The sequence below is a fragment of the Macaca thibetana genome, chromosome 16, assembly GCF_024542745.1.
Source record: "Macaca thibetana thibetana isolate TM-01 chromosome 16, ASM2454274v1, whole genome shotgun sequence".
Taxonomy (NCBI): domain Eukaryota; kingdom Metazoa; phylum Chordata; class Mammalia; order Primates; family Cercopithecidae; genus Macaca; species Macaca thibetana.
Window position 1 is genome coordinate 936,556 of NC_065593.1, and position 20,512 is coordinate 957,067.

At 41.3% G+C, this 20,512-nt stretch overlaps 1 protein-coding gene across 4 annotated transcripts in view; it reads right to left on the reverse strand.

Annotated features, from left to right (window-relative positions):
* Positions 1 to 20,512, reverse strand: part of DHRS7B (dehydrogenase/reductase 7B) — a 62,401-nt gene that overhangs the window by 34,189 nt on the left and 7,700 nt on the right. The window contains exon 1 of one of the 4 annotated variants that reach the window (XM_050763925.1): positions 9,583 to 13,357. The exons of the other annotated variants lie outside the window; for them this stretch is intronic. The gene's annotated coding sequence lies outside the window, so the exon portion shown is untranslated. Of the gene's footprint in view, positions 1 to 9,582; positions 13,358 to 20,512 lie in introns of those variants that run through there. 4 annotated transcript variants of the gene reach the window in all.

Below are 20,512 nucleotides of genomic sequence, written 5' to 3' on the forward strand. Positions count from 1 at the left end.
GATTTTAGATCTTTCTTCTCTTTCTGGGATTACACTTGACACCGCGCCCGGCCTCTTTCTTCTTTTCTAACACATACATTCAATGCTATAAATTTCCCTCTAAGCACTGCTTTTGCTGCATTCTACAAATTTGGTAAGGTGTTTTCATTTTTTTACTTCAAAATATTTTCAGTTTTCTCCTGAGATTTCTTCTTTAACCCATGCGTTATTTACAAGTATGTTGTTTAATCACTAACTATTTGAGGGATTTCCAGTTATCTTTCTGTTACTGATTTCTAGTTCAACTCCATGGTGGTCTGGAAGCAGACAATGTATTTCTGTTCCTTTATATTTATTAAGGTGTGTTTTGTGGCCTAGAATGTGGTCTAAGTGAATGTTTCATTCACTTCGGAAGAATGTATAATCTGCTGTTGTTGGGCAAAGTAGTTTCTACATTTTAACTATATCCAGCTGACTGCTGCTGTTGAGTTGAACTGTGTTCTAATTTTCTGCATGCCAAATCTGTCTTTCTGATAAAGGAGCACTGAAGTCTCCAAATATAATAGTGGATTCATCTCTTTCTCTGTGCAGTTCTATCAGTTTTTGCCTCACATATTTTGATGCTCTATTACATGCATATACATTAAAGATTATTGTCTTATTGGAGTATTGATCTGTGGTCATATTGTAATGCTCTTTATCCCTGATAACTTTCCTTGCTCTGTAGTCTGCTCTGTATAGAAATATAGCTACTCCCACTTTATTTAGTGTTAGTATGGTGGATCTTTCTTCATCTCTTTACTTTTAATCTATATGTGTCTTTATACTTAAAGTTGGTTTCTTGTAGACAACATATATTTGGGTCTTATTCTTTGATAAACTCTCACAATCTCTGCCTTTTAATTGATGTAACTGACAAAACCACTGACATTTAAAGTGATTATTGACATAGCTGGATTAACAGCTACCATATTGGTTAATTTTTTTTGTTACCCTTGTTCTTTGCTCCTCTTTTTGTCTTCCACAGTTCTTCTGCTCATTGTGGTTAACTGAGCATTTTATATGATTCCATTTCCTCTCCTTTCATAGCTTATCAATTATGCTTTTTAAAAAAAAAAAAAAAAAAAACTTTTTTTAGTGGTTGCCCTAGAGTTTACAGTATATATTTCCAATGAATCCAAGTCCACTTTCAAATAACACTATACCACTCCACAGGTATTGCAAGTGCCTTATAATAACAACATAATCCTGATTCTTCCCTCTCTTCCCTTGTACTGTTACTATCATTCATTTCACTTATAACTATCTCGGCTCACTGCAACCTCCACCTCCTGGATTCAAGTGATTCTCCTGCCTCAGCCTCCAGAGCAGCTGGGATTACAGGCACGTGCCACCACACCCAGCTAATTTTTGTATTATTAGTAGAGACACGGTTTCACCATATTGGCCAGGCTGGTCTCAAACTCGTGATCTCAGGTAATCCACCCACCTTAGCCTCCCAAAGTGCTGGGATTTACAGGCATGAGCCACCGTGCCCAGCCCAGATGTAATTCTTATCTTTGCTCCTCTGTAGGTAGTAATTTTCCTCTCTGGCTTTTTTCTAGATTTTTTTTCTTTATCGTTGATATTCTGTAGTTTGACTATGATATGTCCATATAGGCATTTTTTCCCTTTATCCTGTGCTATGGTTTGAATGTTTTTGTCCCTTTCAAAATTCATGTTGAAACTCTATCCCCAATGCAATAGTATTAAGAGTTGTGACCTTTTGTAGGTGATTGAGTCATGAGTGCTCTGCCCTCATGAACGGGATTACATGCCGTTGTCCCTTTTTTCCACCCATTCTATCCCTTCTGCCAAGTGAGGACACTTAGATGGCACCTTCTATAACGAACAGGCCCTCACCAGACAGTGAACCTGCCAGTGCATTGATCTTCTACTTCCTAGCCTCTGGAACTGTAAGAAACACATTTCTGTCTTTTTATAAATTACCCAGTTTACAGGACTAAGACATCCTGCTTGGTGTTCTCTGAGGGGGAAATTCTCAATCACTATTCCTTAAAATATTGCTTCTAGGCCGGGCGCGGTGGCTCAAGCCTGTAATCCAGCACTTTAGGAGGCCAAGACAGGCAGATCACGAGGTCAGGAGATTGAGACCATCCTGGCTAACACGGTGAAACCCCATCTCTACTAAAAAAAATACAAAAAACTAGCTGGGCGAGGTGGCGGAAGCCTGTAGTCCCAGCTGTTCGGGAGGCTGAGGCAGGAGAATGGCGTAAACCCGGGAGGCGGAGCTTGCAGTGAGCTGAGATCTGGCCACTGCATTCCAGCCTGGGCGACAGAGCGAGACTCCGTCTCAAAAAAAAATATATTGTTTCTATTTCTTTCTCTCTTTCCTCTTTCCAGCATTCCCGTTATGTATATGTTACATCTTTTGTAGTTATCTCACTTTTTTTTTTTTTTTTTTTTTTTTTTGAGACGGAGTCTGGCTCTGTCGCCCGGGCTAGAGTGCAGTGGCCGGATCTCAGCTCACTGCAAGCTCCGCCCCCCGGGTTTACGCCATTCTCCTGCCTCAGCCTCCCGAGTAGCTGGGACTACAGGGGCCCGCCGCCTCGCCCGGCTAGTTTTTTGTATTTTTTAGTAGATACGGGGTTTCACCGTGTTCGCCAGGATGGTCTTGATCTCCTGACCTCGTGATCCGCCCGTCTCGGCCTCCCAAAGTGCTGGGATTACAGGCTTGAGCCACCGCGCCCGGCCCCTCACTTTCTTGGATATTCTGTTCCTGTTTTTTTCAGTCTTTTTTCTCTTTGCTTTTAAGTTTTGGAAGTTTCTATTGTCATATCTTCAAAGCTTCCAGATTCTCTCCTCTGCCATGTCCAGTCTACTGAGCCCATCAAAGACATTCTTCATTTCTGTTATATCACTTTTGATTTCTAGCATTTTGTTTTCCTTCTTAGCTTTTTCATCTTTCTGTTTACATTACCCATTAGTTCTTGCATGTTGTCTACTTTTCCATTAAAGCCCTTAGCATATTAACCATGATTTTTAAAAATTCTTGGCCTGATAAATCCAACATTCCTGCCATATCAAACTCTGGTTCTGATGCTTCTTCAGTCTCTTCTGTGTATTTTCCCTTTTAGTATGCCTTGTAATTTTTTATCAAAAGCTGGACAGGATGCACTGGGTAAAAAGAACTGTGGTAAGCAGGCCTTTAGTAATGTAGTGGTAAGGTGCTGGAGGGAGGGGAAGTGTTCTACAGTCCTATGATTAGGTCTCAGTTTTTTGGTGAGCCTGTGAACTATAAATTTCACCAGTGCCTCTCAGTTTTCCCCCTTTAGGTGGGACAGGATGGCTAGAGAGGGCTGGAGTTGGGCATTAATTTCCCCCACACGAAAGAATAGAGTGAGCTGAAGTTGAGTATTACCTTTCCCCAAAGTAAGTTAGGCTCCGGTAAAATAGTTTCTCCTGAGGGCAGGCCTTGTTAAGACGAGCAGAATGCTCTGGCATATTTCAAAGTGATGATTTTTTTTTTTCCTTCCCTCTGCTGGAAGCACAAGGGGATTTCTCTCCAATATTCATTGTGAGGGGCTGGTAGAACTCTTGGAGGTAAAACTTACGAAAGCATGAGCACCCCTCAAGACTGGGTCCCACTGAAGTTTTTAACTCTCTGTGTTACACTGTTCTTGCATTGCTATAAAGAAACACCTGGGCTGGGTGTGGTGGTTCACACCTGTAGTCCCAACACTTTGGAAGCTGAGGCAGGCATATTGCTTGAGTCCAGGAGTTCAACACTAGCCTGGGCAACATGGTGAAATCCTGTCTCTTCAAAAAAATAGAAAAATAAGGCAGGTGTCATGGCATGTGCCTGTGGTCTCAGGTACTCACGGAGGCTGAGGCAGAAGGATCACTTGAGCCCAGGAGGCTGAGGCTACAGTGAGCTGAGACTGGGGCAGTGTACTCTCACCTGGGTGACACAGTGAGACCCCTTCTCAAAAAATAAAAATAACAAAACACCACCTGAGGCTAGGTAATTTATAAAGAGGTTTAATTGGCTCATGGTTCTGCAGGTTTTGCAGCAAGCATGGTGCCAGCATCTGCTCAGCTTCTGGGGAGGCCTCAAGAAGTTTACAATCATGGTGGATGGTGAACAGGGAGCAGTTGAGAGTGGGGGTGAGATAGAACAAGGGGGAAGATACCACAAACTTTTACACAGCCATATCTTGTGAAAACTCACTCACTGTTGCAAGGACAGCACCAGGAGGATGGCATTAAACCATTTCATAAGATTCCTCATGATCCAATCACCTTCCACCAGACCCCATCTCCAACACTGGGGATTACAAGTGAACATGGGATTTTAGTGGGAACAACATTCAACTAAATCACTCTCAGACTTGTTTACAGGAGTCTCCAGCAATTTGTCAATTACACTTCATATTTTCCTACCACAGGACTGGTTCCCACATAGGTTTCTGCTCCAGTAAATGTGATTCCATGTATCCACCTGTCTGTCTCTTATTTTGGGGGCAACAGTGTGCGGTATGATTTCATGTCTCTGATGTATCTATGAAGAGTCGATTTTTGGTTTGCTAAGCTTTTTACTTGTTAGGAACAAGTGGCAACTTTTTTTTTTTTGAGACAGAGTCTCACTCTGTCACCCAGGCTGGAGTGCAGTGGCCTGATCTCGGCTCACTGCAAACTCCGCCTCCCAGGTTCAAGCAATTCTCTGCCTCAGCCTTCCGAATAGCTGGGATTACAGGTGCCTGCCAACACGCCCAGCTAATTATTTTTTTATTTTTTATTTTTAGTAGAGACAGGATTTCACCATCTTGGCCAGGCTGGTCTTGAACTCCCGACCTCATGATCCACCTGCCTAGGCCTCCCAAAGTGCTAGGATTACAGGTGTGAGCCACCATACCCAGCCTATAAGTGGCAACTTCTAAGCTACCTACCTGCTGGACTGAAAGCTAAAAGCCCTGCTGCTTATAATGAGAAGCCAGACACTAATCATATAACTGTTGTTCCCTTGCATGTGATGAGTAATTTTTCTTTTGCTGTTTTTGAGCTTATGCCTTTGGCTTTCAACAGTTTGACTAGGATGTATCTAGATGTGGTGGATCTCTTTGTGACTGTCCTACTTGGAGCTCACAAAGTTTCTTGGATATGTATATTAATGTTTGTGGTAGCCTAAATAATACCTTTCAAAGATGTCCACATTCTAATCCTAATCTCTAGAATCAGTGGGCATGTTACTTCACTTATATGGTAAAAAGAAACTTTGCAGCTGTGATTAAATTAAGAATCTTGAGATAGGGAGATTATTCTAGACCCTCCAGAAGAAATCAAGCACTGCTGATGGCTTAATTTTAGGACTTCCAACTTTTAGAACTGTAAGATAATAAATATGTGGTTTATTAAGCCACTAAATTTGTGGTAATTTTATTATAGCTCTCGGCAAGTATGTCACAGACTCCTGCTGCTCTTACTCAAAGTTCCATGTTTTTTCATGAATAAATGCTTCTTTTTTAAAAAACGGAGTTTTGCTCTTTTGCCCAGGCTGGAGTGCAATGGTGAGATCTTGGCTCACTGCAACCTCTGCCTCTTGGGTTCAAGAGATTCTCCTGCCCCATCCTCTTAAGTAGCTGGGATTACAGGCATGCACCACCAAGCCCGGATAATTTTTGTATTTGTAGTAGAAACGGGGTTTCACCATGTTGGCCAGGCTGGTCTCGAACTCCTGACCTCAGATGATCCACCCACCTCAGCCTCCCAAAGTGCTGGGATTACAGGCATAAGCCACCATGCCTGGCCAAAGAAATGCCTCTTGATTTATTGCATGTCTTAGGTCAATTTCCACACCCATGAAATGGCTGTTTTTGACAATTTCGTCCTGTTTCATACTTTTTTTTTTTTTTTTTTTTTTAAGACGGAGTCTCGCTCTGTCGGCCGGGCTGGAGTGCAGTGGCATGACTCAGCTCACTGCAAGCTCTGCCTGCCGGGTTTACACCATTCTCCTGCCTCAGCCTCCCGAGTAGCTGGGACTACAGGCGCCCGCCACCTCGCCCAGCTAGTTTTTTGTATTTTTTAGTAGAGACGGGGTTTGACCGTGTTAGCCAGGATGGTCTCGATCTCCTGACCTCGTGATCCGCCTGTCTCGGCCTCCCAAAGTGCTGGGATTACAGGCTTGAGCCACCGGGCCCGGCCCATACTTTTTTAATAGGTTGGTTTTCTAGGAGATTTCCCCGCCTCCTTGTCTGCCATACCAGATACCTTGCCCTCTTGCCAAGGACCTTTTATCCATTCAGACACTCTATGCCTTAATTTTTTTTTTTTTTTTTTTTAAATAGAGATGGAGTCTTGTTATGTTGCCCAGGCTGGTCTTGAACTCCTGGACTCACGTGATCCAGTGATCCTCCTACCTTAGCCTCCCGAAGTGTTGGAATTACAAGTATGAGCCACCATGCTTGGCTAAAGAAAATTCTATGCTATTTAACTGGAGAACTGAATCCATTAACATTCAGTGTTATTATTGATAAGAACTTAATACTGCCATTTTGTTCCTTATTTTCTGGTTGTTTTGTAACTCCTCTCTTCCTTTCTTCTGTTCTTCCTTTGTGGTTAAGTGATTTTCTCTGGTAGAATGTTTTGTTGCTTTGTATTTTTAGTAAACCTATTGTAAGTGTTTTGTATTGTGGTTCCCATGAACCTTACAAAAAAAATCTCACAGATGTAACAAGTCATTTTAAAGAGATGACAACTTATCTTAAATAACAAAGAAACAAATAGAAATAAAGAAAAATATGTTTAAAAAAAAACGCTTCTACACTTTATCCTCATCCCCCCCATTGACTTTTAGTTGTCTCAATTTACATAATTTTATATTATCTACCTCTTAACAGGTTGCTATACCTATTATTGTTTTGATAGATTTGTCTTTTCTAGCTCCACACTAGAGTTATGAGTGAATTGCACACCACAATTACAGTATCAGAGTATTCTGGGTTTGTCCATGTACTTACCTTGATCAGTGGGTTTTATACCTTCAATGGTTTCCTATTTGCACATCGAGTGTTTTCTTTCTGTTTGAAGAACTCCCTTTAGCATTTCTTGTAAGGTGGGTTTAGTGGTGGTAAATTCTCTCAACTTTGGTTGTCTGGGAAATACTGTATCTCTCTTTCATATTTGAAGGACAATTTTGCTGGATACAGTATTTTTGAATGGCAGTTATTTTTTTCTTTCAGCACTTTGAAAATGTTGTTCCACACCTCCCTGGCCTGTATGGCTTCCTGTATGCTTTTTTGCATCGTGGTTCCCATGAGGCTTCTTCATCGAGAAGTCTGTTGCCAGACAAATTGGAGCTCCTTTATGTTATTTGCTTCTTTTTTCCTGCTGCTCTTAGGATTCTCTCTTTGTTGACCTTTAAGAGTCTGATTATTATATGCCTTGGGGTCTTATTTGGGTCAAATTTGATGTTCTCTGATTTTCCTGCTCCCGAATATTTGTATCTTTCTTAAGTTGTGTAAAGTTTTCTGTTGTTATTTCTCAGACTAAGGTTTCTACCCTTTGCTCTTGCTCAACTCTCTCCTGAACACCAATAATTCTTAGTCTGGGCCTTTTCAGGTAGTTTTCTATATCTTATGGGCAATCTTCATGGCTTTTTGTTATTTTTTTTTCACTTTTGTGTATTTTCTGGTTTTGTTTGTTGGTTTGTTTTTTATAGTTTTGCTCTGTCGCCTAGGCTGGAGTGCAGTGACATGATCCTGGCTCACTGCAACTTCCACTTCCTGGGTTCAAGCGATTCTCCTGCCTCAGCCTCCTAAGTAGCTGGGATTTCAGGTGCACGCCATCACACTCGGCTAATTTTTTATACTTTTTGGTAGAGACAGGATTTCACCACATTGGCCAGGCTGGTCTCCAACTCCTGTACCTCAAGTGATCTACCCTTGGCCTCCCAAAGTTCTGGGATTACAGGCATGAGTCACCGTGCCCAGCCGTGTATTTTCAAATCGTCTTTCAGCTCACTGATTCTTTCCTCTGCTTGATCCATTCTGCTGCTGAAAGCCATTAATGAATTTTTCAGTTTAGCAAATGTATTTCTCAGTTCTGAGATTTCTGTTTTTTATTTCAATATCTTTGTTAAGTTTCTCTGATAAATTTCTGAATTGTGTGTGTGTGTGTGTGTGTGTGTGTGACCTTGGAGATCATTGAGTTTCCTTGAAACTACTATTTTGAATTCTTTTTTAAAAAATTATTTTTTAGGGCTGGGCATGGTGGCTTCTCCCTGTAATCCCAGTGTTTTGGGAAGCTTAGGTGGGAGGATTGCTTGAGCCCAGGAGTTTGACAGCAGTCTGAGCAACATGGTGAGAACTTGTCTCTACAAAAAATATAAAGTAAATTTCAAAAATTATTTTATTTTTTAAATAGAGACACTATCTCACCATGTTGCCCAGGCTGGTCTCAAACTCCTGGGCTCATGTAGTCCTCCTGTCTTAGCCTCCTTGATGCTTGGGATTACACGCCTGAATCACTGTGCTGGCCTATTTTGAATTCTTGATCCTCCCACACTGTGCCCAGATGACCTGTAGGTAAAAACCTCCTGCAGTGTTGTGTTGCTGAGTAGCCATTATGATTTGCCATCTCCTTTGAATTACAGAGCAGAGTTTCCAGGGCTGGGGATGGCAGTCCTGCCTCCCACCTTTGTCTCTGCCTGTCCTCAGGATTTCCCCCTTCAGGCACTTGAGATGCTTCCTGTGGGTTAAGGCAGGGACAAATCTCCTGCTAGGGAATCCAAGATGATGAGGATGTTGGTTGTTCATCTCAGTCTAACTTTTTCCAGTGCAAAAATGGTGACTTGCAGGGAAATTTTCCTCACACTTGGTGCCAGGTAGAATGGATGTGGAAGTCCAATTCTCTTACCAACTGCTGGGAGCTTTTTCATTTCTCCATGGCCTCGAGAATTGTCTCATCTTCATGTATGAGTTCTGGGACATTTCTGGTGATAATCTCAGCACTATACATTTGTTTTTGGTTTTCTGTGGAAGTGAGTGAAGTCAGTTTGTTTCTGTGTTGCTACTTTGGAACCAGAAGTAGTCCAAATATATATTCTCATTTCTGCACTCTTTTTGTTAACCCCATGTTCAGTGGGCTGACTTCCATGTGTACTTCAGGGCCCCAAGTTCTGCCATAGCCCAAGGCTTCAGAGTCTTCACTGATATAAGGCACGCTGGTTTTGGTCTACAACAGTGACAGCATTTAAAATGTCCTGAGATCACTGGCTACAGCAAGACCCCCAGCTCTGTTCAGCAACTCAACAGACTCTAAGCGCCACAAATTTCCCAAGGACTTATTAATATAACTATCCCACTGCTAGAAATTAAAATCTTGATAACACAGACAAAAAACCCTAATCACATAGAAATTATGTCTCTGAAATAATCCTATCCAAATGCCTTCATAGTAATGCATGTCAATTAGAAACTTTCAAGAAGAGATGCCTTTTAAGACATTATATATGCCAAGTTAAATAAAAAATGTTTGGGGAAAAAGGCAATATCCTTAATTCCAAGTTTATGAGAAAAAAAGACAGTAGATCATTGCAAAACTTACCTCTTGTTGTAAGAATTAACGTTTCCTCACTTTAAACAGTACCCTTGGCCGGGGTCAATTGCTATAGTTCTCCAACCACATCTTCCTTCTGATTCAGTAAGAAACCACATTTTATTTCTTGCAATTCATTGTTTTTTCCACAAAATAAATTCTCTTTAAATTCAAGTCTGACTTGCTTTTTGCTTAAGATCAAATTGCTAGCTGCCATTTTTCTATTGAGATATAAATAAATTTGAGGTGTGAATGACCACTTCACATGGTTGATACAGCAAACTATTGTTGGAACCAGGCAGATCTTGGATCAAATACCAACATCATACTGACTAAGTGAGTACCTCTGAACAAGTTACTTAATGTTTTAGCCAGTTTCCTCATCTGCAAAATGTATCTAATATCTGCCTTATAAGATTGCAGAAAGGATTAAATACATATATGCATGTTTTTTGTTTTCTGTTTTGTTTTTGTTTTTGTTTTCTGAGACAATGTCTCACTCTGTCACCTAGGCTGGAGTGCAGTAGTGTGATCTCAGCTCACTACAGCCTTGACCTCTGGGATTCAAACGATCCTCCCACCACAGCCTCCCAAGTAGCTGGGACTACAGGTGCACGCCATCATGCCCAGATAATTTTTTGTAGAGATCCAGTTTTGCCACGTTGCCCAGGTTGGTCTTGAGCTCCTGAGGTCAGGCAATCTGCCTGCCTCAGTCTCCCAAAGTGCTGGGATTACAAACATGTGCTATGCTACAGCCCCCAGGCTTATATGTAGATTAGGAGGCCTTTTATTTGGTTTAGCTAAATGATATTATTACGACAACTACTGGATTATCTATCTGGAGTGGGTGTTAGGTAATATAAGAAACAATAAAGAGAAGGAACGAAGAAAATGGATAAATTATTATTCTTCCTTGTGCCCAACACTAATGGGCAACAAAATTAACTACAGATGCTCTTCAATTTACATAGGGTTATATCTCAATAAACCCATCATAAGTTGAAAATACCATAAATAAAAATGCATTTAATACACCTAACCTACCAAACATCATAGCTTAGCCTAACCTACCTTAAACATGCTCAGGATGCTTACATTAGCCTACAGTTAGGCAAAATCATCTCAGATAAACCTATTTTATAATAAAGTGTTGACTATTTCATGTAATTTATTAATGCTGTACTGAAAATGAAAAACAGAATGGGTGTATAGGTACTTGAGTATAGTTTCTACATGCATATGACTGTTGCACCATCATAAAGTTGAAAAATGGTTGAGTAAAACCATCTAAGCTGGGAACCATCTGTGGTTTAAATTTCCTTATCTCTCCTTATCCAGCAATGGAAAATGAAGCGATCTTTTAAAATTCCCCTTTTCATTAACTGAGATGCGTCTACAAGTACAATATTCTACCACATGCAACATTCTAAGAAATGTAACGTTTTCCCGTAAACCTGCATTTAAAAGTTTTTAAACACATTTTCTGAAGAATTGCTGAGAAACATTCCATTAAGTACCACAATTGAAAAATTGACAGGTTGATTTCTTTTTTTTTTTTTTTTTTTTTTTTGAGATGGAGTCTCGCTTTGTCGCCCAGGCTAGAGTACAGTGGAGCGATCTCGGCTTACTGCAAGCTCCGCCTCCTGGGTTCATGCCATTCTCCTGCCTCAGCCTCCTGAGTAGCTGGGACTACAAGCGCCAGCACCATGCCTGGCTAATTTTTCGTATTTACTTTTAGTAGAGACAGGGTTTTACCATGTTAGCCAGGATGGTCTTGATCTCCTGACCTCGTGATCCACCCGCCTCAGCCTCCCAAAGTACTGGGATAACAGGCATAAGCCACCGTGCCCGGCCTACAGGTTGATTTTTTTTTTAATCCACTAGAATGGTGGGGGTCTCTACCATTTCTCTGAATAGATTCCTTTGGAAATCTGATTTTTACTATGTCTGCTAAAAGGCAACTATATAAAAAAAATTGTGGAAGTGATTTCAGGAGACCTACAAAACCCTTGAAGCCCATCTGTACACTCCAAGTTACAATACCTACTTTTACTGGAAAATCTTTTTTTTTTTTTTTTTTTTTTTTTGGAGACAGAGTCTCACTCTGTCACCCAGGCTGGAGTGCAGTGGCGTGATCTGGGCTCATTGCAATATCCGCCTCCTGGGTTCAAGTGGTTCCTCTGCCTCAGTCTCCCAACTAGCTAGGATTACAGGCATGCACCATTATGCCCAGCTAATTTTTGTAATTTTAGTAGAGACAGCATTTCACCATGTTGGCCAGGCTGGTCTCGAACTCCTGACCTCAGGTGATCCACCCACCTTGGCCTCCCAGAGTGCTGGGATTACAGGCGTGAGTCACCATGCCCAGCCTGGAAAATCCTTCTGCAATGCAAATATTCACCATTTAAACTTGGGTGAATTAGTAAACCTGGGTTTTTATAAATCTAGATTCCTTAAACTGAGGCAGTCCAGCATGACAAATGAAATGCTTGTTAGATTTATAGTTCCTGCATGTCGGAGCAACTGATTTGGAGTAAAAATGTTGCCGCCATTTACTTCCTCTGTTTGATTTGGGAACTTATCCCATTTGGACCCCAGTTTTCTCACCTCCAGAATGAGTAGATTCTCATTCTACCTGCATCTCAAGGCAGTTATAAGATAAGACCTAAAGAGGTAACAGTTCCTTATTCACCGTAAAGCATCACATGTTGAATGGAGTCTGCTGGAATGATCGGTCTTCAGACCTGTCCTCAGCTGCTACAAGCATCCTCTACTGCTGCATGTCTACATCGGGTGAGTGTTTCTCAACCTGAGAGTAAGAAATTAGATCACAAGAAAGCCCAGAATTGTCTAGAACCTCCTGCCAGAGTTCCTAGAACCCTTGGTTGCACTTGACCTGTCCACAGGTGGTCTCTCTCTGGTGGCCTAAGAAAGGCCACTTGATTCATCTCTATGTTTCCTGTGCCATGCACAAGCTTGATGCTGAATAAACATCTGCTGACTTAATGATAAACAAATGAAAAGTAGATGTGAAAAAGAGCAAACACTTTTAACATGTTAGGCTCCCTCGCTGTAATCTTCTAGTTTTCAGTAACTGGGATTTCAGGACCCCAATTGCTGCCCCAAAGAGCCAGTAGTCAGCAATAACTACAACTCTTTTGTGCAAGCTGCCAGATTGGATCCTCCGAAGGGGATCACACAAGTGTATGAGAACCACTATTTGACTGTCATAATTTGTAAATCTCATGGGTTAAAATGAGAGGAAAAAAACTGACCCTCTGTAAATATCTGACAATGGATAGGGAGAGAGGAACTATGCTCCTTTCAGGTGTTTTTTATGTATTACAAAATGCTGTAACGTCACAATCCTTCATTCCTTTGAAAATGTTGTAGAAAACACTATATATGCCAACTTTACAAATCTGAAGTACATTTTTATTTCTAATATAATTAATATTTTGCCCATCCTGTGGCTATTTCTAACATGGCAGCTTTGAGTGAAACAATATTACACAGATGTCCAAATCATATTTTAAAAACAAGTAATTTTGGATGGGCACAGTGGCTCATGCCTGTAATCCCAGCATTTTGGGAGGCCAAGGCTGGCAGATCACTTGAGGTCAGGAGTTCAAGACCAGCTTGGCCAACATGGTGAAACTCCATCTTTACTAAAAATACAAAAATTAGGCCGGGCGCAGTGGCTCACACCTGTAATCCCAGCAGTTTGGGAAGCCGAGGTGGGCGGATCACCTGAGGTCAGGAGTTTGAGACTAGCCTGGCCAACATGGTGAAACCCTGTCTCTACTAAAAATACAAAAATTAGCCAAGCATGGTGACAGGTGCCTGTTATCCCAGCTACTCGGGAGGCTGAGGCAGGAGAATCACTTGAACCCGGGAGGTGGAGGTTGCAATGAGTCAAGATTGCACCACTGCACTCCAGGCTGGGCAACATACAAGACTCCACCTCAAAACCAAACAAAACCCCAAGTAATTTTTAGCCTATTACTATGAAAGGAAAATATCTTGGGCTCCTTCAAGCTGGGAACTGCTCAAGGCAAATCTACCTCCTATTCTATTCATAGTCATCCCTTTGCTCACAGAGATAGATGCATATTTTGATTGCCTCCTTTGGAAAGACTCTTCAGAAACTCAAAAGAATGTAACCAATTGTCTCTCACCTACCTGTGACCTGGAAGCCCTGGGAGTAATGGTGGGGTGGGGAAGGGGGGTGAGGGGGTGGGAGGGCTTGCTTGCTTTGAGTTGTCCCTGCATTTCTGGATGGAACTAATGTACTTCTTGCATATATTGACTGATGTCTCATGTCTTCCTAAAATGTATAAAACTAAGTTGTTCCCCAACCACCTTGGGCGCACATGTCTTCAGGACTTTCCGAGGCTGTGTCATGGGCACATCCTCAACCCTGGCAAAATAAACTTTCTAAATTAACTGAGACCTGTCTCAGATTTTCTCGGTTCACATTTTGGTAACCATGGGGGTATTCTGAGTGGGGATGCCCTTGACCTTTGACAAATTTCCTACCGGTGCTTGGTACCAGCATGAACTACCTTTATGACAATTTGCTGGGGTCTGAAAGCACTCCCTCCAGAGAATCCCTGATCTCCCAAAATTTGATCAAGATCTAAAGTTTATTTTGCTGTATAACTCCTCTCATTTTTTGGAGTTTTACCTGCTTCCAGCACAAGGAAGACAAGTGATTTTCCTGCTTCCATGATGATGGAAGGCAGTAACTCCTGTGTGGAGTTTGAGATTAGGGTTTTGTTTTTTTTTTTCTTTCCTGCTTGTAGAAACCACTCTTCAGCCTGAGACCAATCTCTAGGTAAGTAACTGAACTGGGTTTTGTCTTGGTTAAAGTTAAGATTAACAACTAACTGGTCATAATTCCTCCTTACCATTAGAGTGCTCACTGATCCTATTGCTCTGTGTGTGTGTGTGTGTGTGTGTGTTTGCTATTTTGTTCCTGTCTGAAGTTTTTGTTTAAGGATCCTAATTCTAGTTCAGAGATGCATTCTAAAGGGACTTCACTATTGCTTTTTCTCTCAAATTTAATCTTAATTCAGTTTGTCTGTATGCACTTGTGTGAGGAACTGAACTGTTTTTCTCAGTTGAGAAGAAAAAAGGCGTTTTGCTCCTCCCAGCCGAAAGGTGCCCCTGGGTGACCGGTGGCCTCCTGGGGGTGTCTGGGGTTAAGTTCCACCCCTCCACAATGACATGCAGCAGCCTTGCAGGGAAATCCCCAACAGAAATTAATTTTTAAAATAGCTCTTCCAGGAAATACATATAAGCACTGATCACCCAGCGTTCTGAGCCCTCTCTGAGGTCATAGACTTCTGGAGAGAGAAAATGAGACACGTAAAAGGGTGGGAACGACTCAATGATGACATACTGTGTAGTCCTGCCCACAAGGAGCACATATCGGTTCACCACATAAAAACCCTAGACTACAGCTCAGTTCCCGCTTTTAAGAAAAAAAAGAAAAAGGGCAGGAAACAAATAATCAAAGAATGATGAGAAAAGAAGGAGAATGACCCCCTTTTGAGCACTCCATAGGTTTTATGGCACCTCTACTTGCCAAAGTTTATGTAAAATGGAAATAATATGGTCTTTGTGCACATTCACATTAAAGAAAAAGAGGACTAAGGTTGACCTGCAAACTACAGAGTTCCTAAGTATTCTTTTTCTCTATTTTTTCTTTTCTGCCTGCTCTCCATCTGCTGTTAGTTTTCTATTAAGATAAAAACCACTGTTTAGATCCAACAAGCTATTTTTGCAAACCACTAAATTTCTATTAATCTCATGGCTAAAAGTTCTGAAGTAAAAGCTATAGGGTGTTGGGGTGTGTGTGTATTTAAAAGACCTTTATAATTTCTATAACCCAAACTTTTTCTCTCCTCATCTTATAATGTAAACTGTGCTATTTGACTTTCACCTGAATTGGTTCCTTTAACATGAAAATTTAAGGCTATTTAGCTGACAGCTGCCCAGGGTTGTAAAACAGGTTATCAAGAATCTGAAAGTCTGATATGAATCTACAAAATTCATTTTATGAATCTACAAAATGTACTTCTAATGATACTTCTAATGGTACTACAAAATGAATCTACAAAATGTACTTCTATTGGCATGCCTAATATGTCTACATATTTACATATTGTGTACAGAATGTTTCACTATTAAAAATATATATAAAAGAGCTCTGAGTAATTGGCTTTAAAAAAGCACCTAAATCAGATACTAAAAAAGACGAGTCAAATGCTTTTTCAAGTTCATGTAACTTAAGTAAAATATTTAATAAATAAGCTAGTTTTAAAATTATTGGTAAAGTAATATTAGAAATGTGTTAACAATTGCCAGCATACTTTTTTTTTTTTTTTTTTTTTTTTTTTTTTGAGACGGAGTCTCGCTTTGTCGCCTAGCCTGGAGTGCAATGGCCGGATCTCAGCTCACTGCAAGCTCCACCTCCCGGGTTTATGCCATTCTCCTGCCTCAGCCTCCCGAGTAGCTGGGACTACAGGTGCCCGCCACCTCGCCTGGCTAGTTTTTTGTATTTTTTAGTAGAGACGGGGTTTCACCGTGTTAGCCAGGATGGTCTTGATCTCCTGACCTCGTGATCCGCCCGTCTCAGCCTCCCAAAGTGCTGGGATTACAGGCTTGAGCCACCGCGCCCGGCCGCCAGCATACATTTTTGCCTGCATTTATTAATCAAGCAATTTCATAATTCTCTGCCAGATATATTAAGGTGTCAACATATGGCACAGGGGTTTCAAAACTTCAAACCCAGCCCAAAACGAATGATCTTTGCTTGTGTAATTTTTAATAAATAAGACATTAATATTGGTTTAATGAAAATAGCTGCATCTTAAATATAGTAAGATTACTGTAACTTCTAATCTCACGGCTTTAGGCAGTCTAGTCCACAGGCAACAAGGAGGTTCCTTTTGGGAAAGGACTGTTACCATCTTTGTTTCAAAGCTAAACTATAAACTAAGTTCCTTCCAAAGTTAGTTCAGCTTATGCCCAGGAATGAACAAGGACAGCTTGGAGGTTAAGAGCAAGATGAAGTTAGTTAGGTCAAATCATTTTTCACTGTTAAGATTTTGCAGTGGTGGTTTCATAACTTTAAATTATGACTATCATAGTTTCAATAATGTATGTAAACAATTAAAATAAAATAATTTGGTAAATGTAATAGGATAAATACTTGTAGATAAACTGGTCATAATTTAGCACATAAAGTTAAATTAAATAATAGGTATTTAATTATTTGGGTATTTTCCAATAAATATATATTGTAGGAAAACCCTCTTGCTAAAAAACAAAACACTCTTGCTAAAAGGTGAACAAGTTCTGTCTAATTCAAAGCTTAAAGGTTACATATAAAACAAGGTAAAAGGAACCAGAAAATAAAAAGAGACATAAAGAAAGTTATAAAAATAAAGAGGTAGAAAAGCCTGTAATCCCAGCACTTTGGGAGGCTGAGAAATCACAAGGTCAGGAGATCGAGACCATCCTGGCTAAAACGGTGAAAAGTCTCTACTAAAAAAATAAAGAGGTGGCGGGGTGGTCCCAACTCCGGAGGCTGAGGCAGGAGAATGGCGTTTTGCAGTGAGCTGAGATGGCCACTGCACTCCAGGGCGACAGAGCCAGACTCAGTCTCAAAAAAAAAATAAATAAAGAGGTAAATTTTTGTATGTGTGGTTAAGAAAGCTTAAAGAAAAATAATTTTATATGAGAAAGAATCTTGTATGGTAAATTTAGTCCTAAAATAAAATGACTGGTTGTTTAAGAAGGAGGGATGTTTCAGGCATGGTGGCTCACACCTGTAATCCCAGCACTTTGGGAGGCAGAGGCAGGTGGATCACGACGTCAGGAGATTGAGACCATCCTGGCTAACACAGTGAAACCCCATCTCTACTGAAAATACAAAAAATTAGCCGGACGTGGTGGCAGAAGCCTGCAGTCCCAGCTACTTGCGAGGCTGAGGCAGGAGAATGGTATGAACCCAGGAGGCAGAGATTGCAGTGAGCCAAGATCATGCCACTGCACTCCAGCCTGGGTGACAGAGCGAGACTCTGTCTCAAAAAAAAAAAAAAAAAAAAAAAATAGGGAGGGATGTTCAAGAGAAATCAGAAAGCCCAGAAAGCCCAAGCATGTCATGAATGATCAGTGTAAGTTGCAATAAGAGGATTTTTTTTTTTTCTTTTTTTCTTTTTTTTTTTTTTCAAAATGAGGGTGGGCGCAGTGGCTCACGCCTGTAATCCCAGCACTTTGGGAGGCCGAGGTGGGCGGATCACGAGGTTAGGAGATCGAGACCATCCTGGATAACACAGTGAAACAACATCTCTACTAAAAATACAAAAAATTAGCCAGAAGCTGGGCGCGGTGTCTCATGTCTGTAATCCCAGCACTTTGGGAGGCCAAGGGAGGTGGATCACCTGAGGTTGGGAGTTTGAGACCATCCTGACCAACATGGAGAAACCCCATCTCTAATAAAGTATAAAACTAGCTGGGCATGGTGGCACATGCCTATAATCCCAGCAACTCGGGAGGCTGAGGCAGGAGAAACGCTTGAACCCGGAGGGTGGAGGTTGTGATGAGCCAAAATTGTGTCATTGCACTCCAGCCTGGGCAACAAGAGCAAAACTCCATCTCAAAAATAAAAAAAATTAGCCAGGCGTGGTGGCAGGCACCGGTCCCCACTACTCTGGAGGCTGAGGCATGGAGGCTGAGGCAGGAGGATGGTGTGAACCCAGGAGGCGGAGCTTGTAGTTAGCCAAGATTGCACCACTGCACTCCAGGCTGGGTGACAGAGTGAGACACTGTCTCAAAAAAAAAAACAAAAAGAAAAATGGGCAGGCCTGGTGGCTCAGGCCTATAATTCCAGCAGTTTAGGAGGCCAAGGCAGGTGGATCACCTGAGGTCAGGAGTTCAAGACCAGCCTGGCCAGCATAGTGAAACCCCATCTCTACTAAAAATACACAAATTACCTAGGCGTGGTGGTGGGTGCCTGTAATCCCAGCTATACAGGAGACTGAGACAGGAGAATTGCATGAACTCTGGGGGCAGAGGTTGCAGTGAGCTCAGATCATGCCAGTGTACTCCAGCCTGGGTAAGAGAGTGAGACTCTGTCTCACACACATACAAAAAAGAAATAAAAATAAAAATAAATTTTAAAACCAAAAAACTTTAATATGACCAAGTTGTCATATTAAGTTTTGGTTTGCTTAGACATAAAAAAACTGAGATTAAAAACTTTTTTTTGACTGGGTGCGGTGGCTCACACCTGTAATCCCAGCACTTTGGGAGGCTGAAGCGGGCGGATTACCTGAGGTCAGGAGTTCCAGACCAGCCTGGCTAATATGGTGAAACCCCATCTCTACTAAAAATACAAAATTAGGTTTCTGACTTGTGGCAAGTAAAGAATGTCACTTTCTGACAGTCCCAGAAGTCCCAGGTTTATCCTGGAATCTCAAGAGGAGAGGAAATTCACCCAGCTCATAAGTATTTGATTACATAAATCATGGCTCAGCTTTAGAAAGTCTTATCTGAGATTCCTCCTGTGGAACAAGTTCCATGAAAGCAATTTAAAACCCTATGTAAAAAAAAAGTTATTGGCCGGGCGCGGTGGCTCAAGCCTGTAATCCCAGCACTTTGGGAGGCCGAGACGGGTGGATCACGAGGTCAGGAGATCGAGACCATCCTGGCTAACACGGTGAAACACCGTCTCTACTAAAAAATACAAAAAACTAGCCGGGCGAGGTGGCAGGCGCCTGTAGTCCCAGCTACTTGGGAGGCTGAGGCAGGAGAATGGCGTAAACCCGGGAGGCGGAGCTTGCAGTGAGCTGAGATCCGGCCATGCACTCCAGCCCGGGCGAAGAGCAGATCCGTCTAAAAAAAAAAAAAAAAAAAAAGTTATTATTCTTGCTGCACTGTATACAAATAATTAGATCAAGTATAATAAAGCAAACCAGTCCTGGCATGATTTGTCTTTGGCAAAATTGGGAAACTAGAGAGAGAAAGCGTATGTCTCAAAACTATGGTACACCTGTTGTTAGATTCTAGTTTTGCCCAATGTTTTTTCAATTTTTATTATTTTCTACAATTCGAACTGAATTTTTTTTTTTTTTTTTTTTTTTTTTTTTTTTTTTTTTTTTTTTTTTTTTTTTTTTTTTTGGGACAGAGTCTCATTCTGTCGTCCAGGTTGGAGTGCAGTGGTGCGATCTCGACTCACTGCAAGCTCCACCTCGTGGGTTCACGCCATTCTCCTACCTTACCCTCCTGAGTAGCTGGGGCTACAGGCACCTGCCACCACACCTGGCAGTTTTTTTGTATTTTTAGTAGAGATGGGGTTTTACTGTGTTAGCCAGGATTGTCTGGATCTCCTGACCTCGTGATCCGCCCGTGTCAGCCTCCCAAAGTGCTGGGATTACAGGCGTGAGCCACTGCGCCTGTCCCTGAACTGAACTCTAATTTTTCTTGCTACAAGTCTTCAAAATAATGTTTTCAATTTTTTTCCTTTTTTCTTTCCTTCCATTTTTCCTAATTTGGAGTCTCTGAAAACTAAGCTGTGCTTTTTTAAAGCCCTGCAAACTGAAGCCAGACAACTTAGAAGAAAATAACAGCAACCTATTTACATATATAAGCCACTTTCATACCTGCTTCAGAGTAATGTGGCCTATATCAATTTTTCCAGGATTGTTCTTTGGTTTGTTATTGTTTTTCTCCCTTCCTCCCCCCATTTTCTCTTCATAGGACATGAGACTTCACAACCAGATAAGAATGAGCTTTCAGGACCTAACTAGGAATAAACTGTCCTAGCCATGAGAGATCAGATGAAACCTGAGACCAGAGACTCGTTTTCTTCTAAAATGCTTTCTCCAAACGATTTTAAAAAAGAAAAGTGGGGAAATGTGAAAGGAAA